This window comes from Cervus canadensis, chromosome 14 (genome assembly GCF_019320065.1).
Source record: "Cervus canadensis isolate Bull #8, Minnesota chromosome 14, ASM1932006v1, whole genome shotgun sequence".
In the NCBI taxonomy this organism is placed as follows: Eukaryota; Metazoa; Chordata; class Mammalia; order Artiodactyla; family Cervidae; genus Cervus; species Cervus canadensis.
Genome location: NC_057399.1, coordinates 43,431,431 through 43,438,609, shown reverse-complemented (window position 1 = coordinate 43,438,609; position 7,179 = coordinate 43,431,431). Strand labels below are relative to the sequence as shown.

At 44.2% G+C, this 7,179-nt stretch overlaps 1 long non-coding RNA gene across 1 annotated transcript in view; it reads left to right on the top strand.

Annotated features, from left to right (window-relative positions):
* The first annotated feature begins 2,715 nt into the window (after window positions 1-2,715).
* LOC122453234 overlaps window positions 2,716-7,179 on the top strand; it is a 14,347-nt gene continuing 9,883 nt past the window's right edge. Inside the window, exons 1-2 of the long non-coding RNA XR_006272984.1 lie at window positions 2,716-2,784; window positions 5,741-5,744. This is a non-coding gene — a long non-coding RNA (uncharacterized LOC122453234). The remainder of the gene's footprint in view (window positions 2,785-5,740; window positions 5,745-7,179) is intronic.

The window sequence follows — 7,179 nt, the reverse complement described above, 5'->3', positions numbered from 1 at the left end:
ACTGCTGGGTGGCTCACAGAAGTGCTAAGAAGATTGGATCACTAAAACTTGGAAGTAGAAATGAAAGAGGCTAAAAATAAGCAAACAACCAAAATCATACCACAGAACTAGTCCAGTGCGAACCTGGATGATGTCACCAGCACTGGGTGTTGAATACTTCAGCTAGCATTGCAGCCCGGTAGACCCAGAATGACTTCTCCATTGATCCTACTGCTTTGCATAGCCAGCTCTCAATCAGAGAGTCCAAGTGGGTTAATCTGATTGGCCAGTCCTAGACCATACCTGCAAGTCTAGTCTTTGAAACTTTTAATAGTAAAAGGAAGGTCTGTGTACTGTATCTTTATTCCCAAATGTTTGCTGTGCCTCCCTGCAGGGGGGAGGATTATACTTCCTTGTCTCTTTGACATCTGGCTTGACCATGTGGCTTATTTTGACCAGTAAAATATAAGCAGAATTGATGCTGAGAATGGCCCCTGTGGGGCTGTCAGGCATGGAGGCCTTTTTGTTCCCCATTTCTTGTAGACAAGACCCCAGTCTCCATGACCTTCTCTGAGTTCCAATGGGAAGAATCAAACAGTTGCTAATCAAGGGAGGAACAACCATGAAAGCACCTGAAAGTGAAAGTCGCTCAGTCATGTCCGACTCTTTGTGACCCCATGGACTACACAATCCATGGAATTCTCCAGGCCAGAATACTGGCGTGGGTACCCGTTCCCTTCTCCAGGGGATCTTCCCAACCCAGGGATCGAACCTAGGTCTCCCGCATTGCAGGTGGATTCCTTTCCAGCTGAGCCACAAGAGAAGCCCAAGAATACTGGAGTAGGTAGCCTATCCCTTCTCCAGCTGAAAGTACCTGAAGCAAGATTAAAGGGACCAGAGAGGCTCATTAAGTTTAGGAGACCACCTAAGACCCTGCATACACCCTAATCTTGTCAGAATACCCATCCTTTTGAAACTTGGCAGAAGAAAGAAGAATGCGAGACTGTTACTGCCTTGACTCTTATCACATACCCCTTCCTGATTACATAATCTCTCCTTATTCACCAGAGAGTGTGGGTACAGTTCTTGAGGCATTAGCGTGCTATGTTCTCCCTTTGTCTGGCGAAGAAATAAAGTCACTCTTTCCTCGTCCTCCATAACTATCTCTGCACTTCTGTTTGGCATTGGTGCAGAGTTATGTGGCAGCCTGGATGGGAGGGAAGTTTGGGGGAGAATGGATACATGTATATGTATGGCTGAGTCCCTTCACTGTTCAACTAAAACTACCACATAGTTAATCGGCTATACCCCGATACAATATAAAAAATGTAAGAACTCAAAAAAAAATATTTTGGCAGAAAAATGAGATGAATAACTTCCATGCGGAAACAGTAAGAGCCAGTCTGTACTTTCAATATCAGCCAAGATGGCAGAGTAGAAAGACCCTGTCCTCTAACAAGCATCTCAAAAATCACAACTATTTGCAAATGAAAAAGACCGGAATCTACCAGAAAATATTTTCTACAATGAAAGACATAAAGAAGGAACCACAATGAGACGGGTAGGAGGGGCGAACATGCCATGTAATCAAATTCAATATGCTCTAGGTGGGTGACCCACAAATTGGAAAATAATTACATTGTAGAAGTTCTCCCACAGGAGTAAGAGCTCTGAGCCCCACATCAGGCTCCCCAGCCCAGGGAGTCCTGCACTGGGAAGATGAACATCCACAGCATTTGGCTTTGAAGGTCAGCAGGGCTTAATTTCAGGAGTCTCAAAGAATTGGGAGAAATAGAGACTTTGCTTTTACACTGTGAACAGTTTGAAAAGTCAAAAAGACATGACACTGAAAGGTGAACACCCCAGGTTGGTAGGTGGCCAATATTCTACTGGAGAAAAGTGGAGAAAAAGCTCCAGAAAGAATAGAGAGTCTGAACGGCTAAACCAAAGTGCCTAGTTGTGGATGTATCTGAAAGTGAAAGTAAAGTCCAATGCTATAAAGAACAATATTGCATAGGAACCTCAAATGTTAGGTCCATGAAACAAGGTAAACTGTAAGTGGTGAAACAGGTGATGCCATGTGTGAACACTGACATTGTAGGAAGCAGTGAACTAAAATGGACAGGAATGGGTGAATTTAATTCAGATGACCACTGTATCTACTACTGCGGGCAGGAATCCCTTAGAAGAAATGGAGTAGCCCTTGTAGTCAAAGAGTCTGAAATTCTGTACTTTTGCAATCTCAAAAATGACAGAATGATCTCTGTTCGTTTCCAAGACAAACCATTCAATATCACAGTAATCCAAGTCTATGCTCCAACCACTAATTCTGAAGAAACTGAAGTTGAACAGTTCTATAAAGACGTACAACGCCTTCTAGAACTAACACCAAAAAGAGAGGTCCTTTTCATCACAGGGGATTGGAATGCAGAAGCAGGAAGTCAAGAGATACCTGGAGTAACAAGCAAGTTTGGCAAAATGAAGCAGGGCAAAGGCTAACAGAGTTTTGACAAGAGAACACATTGGTCATAGAAAACACCTTCTTCCAACGACACCAGAGACGCCTCTACACATGGACATCCCCAGATGGTCAATACTGAAATCAGACTGATCATATTTTTTACAGTCAAAGACAGAGAAGCTCTATACAGTCAGCAAAAACAAGGCTGGGAGCTGACTGTGGCTCATATCATGAACTCCTTATTGCCAAATTCAGACTTAAACTGAAGAAAGTAGGGAAAACCACTAGGCCATTCAGGTATAACCTAAATCAAATCCCTTATGATTATACAGTGGAAATGACAAGTAAATTTAAGGGATTAGATATGATAAACAGAGTGCCTGAAGAACTAGGGACAGAGGTTCATAATATCATAATGGAGGCAGTAACCAAACTATCCCCAAGAAAAAGAAATGCAAGAAGGCAAAATGGTTGTCTGAGGAAGCCTTATACATAGCTGAGAAAGAAGAGAAGTGAAGGGCAAAGAAGAGAAGAAAAGGTATACCCATCTGAACGCAGAGTTCCAAAGAATAGCGAGGAGAGATAAGAGAGCCTTAAGTGAATCATGCAAAGAAATAGAGGAAAATAATAGAATGGGAAAGACTGGAGATCTCTTCAAGAAAATTAGAGCTGCCAAGAGAATATTTCACACAAACATGGGCACAATAAATGACAGAAATGGCATGGACCTAACAGAAGCATAATCCCTTGGACAGCAAGAAGAGTCCCTTGGACTGCAAGGAGATCAAACCAGTCAATCCTAAAGGAAAACAACCATGAATATTCATCAGAAGGACTGATGCTAAAGCTGAAGCTCCAATACTTTGGCCGCCTGATACAAAGACTGACTCATTGGAAAAGACCCTGATGCTGGGAAAGATTGAAGGCAGGAGGAGAAGGGGATGACACAGGATGAGATGGTTGGATGGCATCACCAATTCCACGGACACAAGTTTGAACAAGCTCTGCGAGATGGTGATGGACAGGGAAGCCTGGTGTGCTGCAGTCCATGGGGTCACAAAGAGTCAGACATAACTGAGCGACTGAACTGACTGAACAGAAGCAGAATAGATTAAGAAGAGGTGGCAAGAATACACAGAAGTATTGTACAAAAAATTTTTTAATAACCTGGATAACCACAATGGTGTGATCACTCACCTAGAGCCAGACATTCTGGAGCATGAAGTCAAGTGGGCTTTAGGAGCATTACTATGAACAAAGCTAGTGGAGGTGATGGAATTCCAGCTGAGCTATTTCAAATTCTGGAAGATGATGCTGTGAAAGTGCTGCACTCAATATACTAGCAAATTTGGAAAACTCAGCAATGATCAAAGGATTGGAAAAGGTTAGTTTTCTAATCCCAAAGAAGGGCAATGCCAAAGAATGCTCAAACTACCACACATTTGCACTCATTTCACACGCTGCAAGGTAATGCTCAAAATCCTTTAAGCTAGGCTTCAACAGTAGGTGAACTGAGAACTTCCAGATGTACAAGCTAGATTTGGAAAAGGCAGAGGAACCAGAGATCAAATTGACAATATGCATTAGATCATAGATAAAGCAAAAGAATTTTAAAAAAAACATCTATTTCTGCTTTATTGACTATGCTAAAGCCTCTGACTGTGTGGATCACAACAAACTGAAAAATTCTTAAAGAGATGGAAATACCAGACCACCTTACCTGCCTCCTGAGAAACCTGTATGCAGGCCAAGAAGCAACAGATAGAACTGGACATTGAACAACAGACTGGTTCAAAATGGGAAAGGAATATGTCAAGGCTGGATATTATCACCCTGATTATTTAACTTCTATGCAGAGTACATGATGCAATATGCTGGGTTGGATGAAACTCAAACAGGAATCAAGATTGCTGAGATAAATATCAATAACCTCAGATATGCAGATGACACCACCCTAATTGCAGAAAACAAAGAGAAACTAGAGAGCCTCTTGATGAAGGTGAAAGGAGTGAAAAAGCTGGCTTAAAACTCAACATTCAAAAAATGAAGATCATGGCATCCAGTCTCATCACTTCATGGTAAAGAGATGGGAAAACAATGGAAATAGTGACAGACTATTTTCTTGGGCTCAAAAATCACTGTGCACACTATCTATAGCCATGAAATTAAATGACACTTGCTCCTTGGAAGAAAAGCTATGACAAACCTAGACATCAAAAGCAGAGACATCACTTTGCCAACAAAGGCCGATCTAGTTTCAGTAGTCATGTATGGGTGTGAGAGTTGGACCATAAAGAAGGCTGATCACCTAAGAATTGATGCTTTTGAACTTTGGTGTTGGAGAAGACTCTTGAGAGTCCCTTGGACAGCAAGGAGATCAAGTCAGTCAATCTTAAAGGAAACCAACCCTGAATATTCATTGAAAGGACTGATGCTGAAGCTGAAGTTCCAATACTTTGGCCACCTGATGTAAAGAGCCAACTCACTGGAAAAGACCCTGAGGAAACTTGAGGGCAGGAGGAGAAGGGGATAACAGGGGATGAGATGGCTGGATGGCACCATCAACTCATTAGACATGAGTTTGAGCAAACTCCTGGAGACAGTGAAGGACAGGGAAGCCTGGCATGCTGCAGTCCATGATGTCTCAGAGTTGGCACAACTGAGTGACTGAACAATAACACTTTTGTTGTTATTTTTAATTGTTGTTGTGTTGTTTTTGGCACATACAAAAATCTCAAATGCTCAGGGATCCTGGACAAAAGCAGTAATCTGAGAGGAACCTGGGCCAGACCTACCAACTTGTCTTGGAGAATCTCCTAGGGAGGCAAGAGTCATCTGTGTCTCACCCTGTGGACAGACAGTGGTGACAACCACCACTGGGAACTTCTTCTACCACATGGATACTGGTGCTGATGAGCACCATTATAAATTTCTCCCTCTAGCTGATTAGCACCAAGACCTGGCCCCATCCAATAGTATGTGACTATTGGGGCTTGGTAGCCCCTGGCCAAGCAACTAACTGGATGGACACAAAGCCCCACCCATCAGCAGACAAGTTTACAGAAGATTTCCTAAGCCCACAGTTACCTGTAGACATGCCTCTAGACACAGCTCCACCCACCACTGGTCAGGTACTAGTCCTGTCGTCCAGGAAGCCTCCATTAACCTCTGGACCAGCCTCACTCACCAGAGGGCAGACACCAGACATAAGAAAACCACAAACCCACAGCCTGCAGACCCAGCCTGCCCACAGGAGGTTGTGGGCAGTTGGTTGCCCACCACCAACTACCCTGGGATCAGATGGGTCCCAGCCCTACCCACTAGTAGGCTGACACAAGCTTTGGGACACCCCAGACCCTATACCCAATTTTTTCAGGAATTCTCCCCCCACCCTTGTGGTGATCTGATTCCAACTCTGGGATCCCTGGTCCCTGAAATCAGACTCTCAAGATCTGGCTTTCCTTCTAGCAATCTGGCACTAACCCTAGGACTTTGGCTTCACCCACTAATGGGAAGGCAAGAGCTCTGGTGTCTTCTAGACTCTGACTTCATCTACAGGTGAGCCTGCAACAGCACCAGAGCCCTCAGGTGTCTTGAAATCAGATGCCTTGGTTTTTCCATTAGTCATGTATGGATGTGAGAGTTGGACTATAAAGAAAGCTGAGCACCAAAGAATTGATGGTTTTGAACTGTGGTGTTGGAGAAGACTCTTGAAAGTCCCTTGGACTGCAAGGAGATCCAACCAGTCCATCCTAAAGGAGCTCAGTCCTGGGTGTTCATTGGAGGGACTGATGTTGAAGCTGAAATTCTAATACTTTGGCCACATGATGCGAAGAGGTGACTCATTTGAAAAGACCCTGATGCTGGGAAAGATTGAGGGCAGGAGGAAAAGGGGATGACAGAGGATGAGATGGTTGGGTGGCATCACCGACTCAATGGACATGGGTTTGGGTAGACTCCGGCAGTTGGTGATGGACAGGGAGGCCTAGCGTGCTGCAGTTCATTGGGTTGCAAAGAGTCAGACATGACTGAGCGACTGAACTGAGCTGAACTGTGACCACAACCGGCTGGCAGCCTTTGCACAATGCAGGGTTTGCCAACCAACCAGACTAGGGGCCATTCAAGCATGTCAGACTGCCCATATAGTCATCCCACTATAATTGAAGGACCCACACATCCTTCATAGGGGTAGCATAGCTTGGGTAATAAGAGTGTACTGCTGGGACGCACAGCATGTCTCTACGGAAGTCCACTTCTCCAAGGTCAGGAAATACAACCAACCTACCAGATACATAAAAATATAAACAGTAACTCAGAAAAATGAGGTGGCAGAGGAACATGTTACAGATAAAGAAAACAGATAAAACCCTAGAGCTAAGTGAAGGGGAGATAGGCAGTTCAGTTCAGTGTCTCAGTTGTGTACGACTCTTTGTGACCCCGTGGACTGCAGCACTCTAGGATTCCCTGTCCACCACCAACTCCCAGAGATTACTGAAACTCATTTCCATTGTGTCAGTGACGCCATCCAACCATCTCATCCTCTGTCGTCCCCTTCTCCTCCTGCCTTCAATCATTCCTAGCATAAGGGTCTTCTCCAATGAGTCAGTTCTTCACATCAGGTGGCCAAAGTGTTGGAGTTTTCAGCTTCAGCATCAGTCCTTCCAATGAATATTCAGGACTGATTTCCTATAGGATTGACTGATTGGATCTCCTTGCAGTCCAAGGGACTCTCAGGAGTC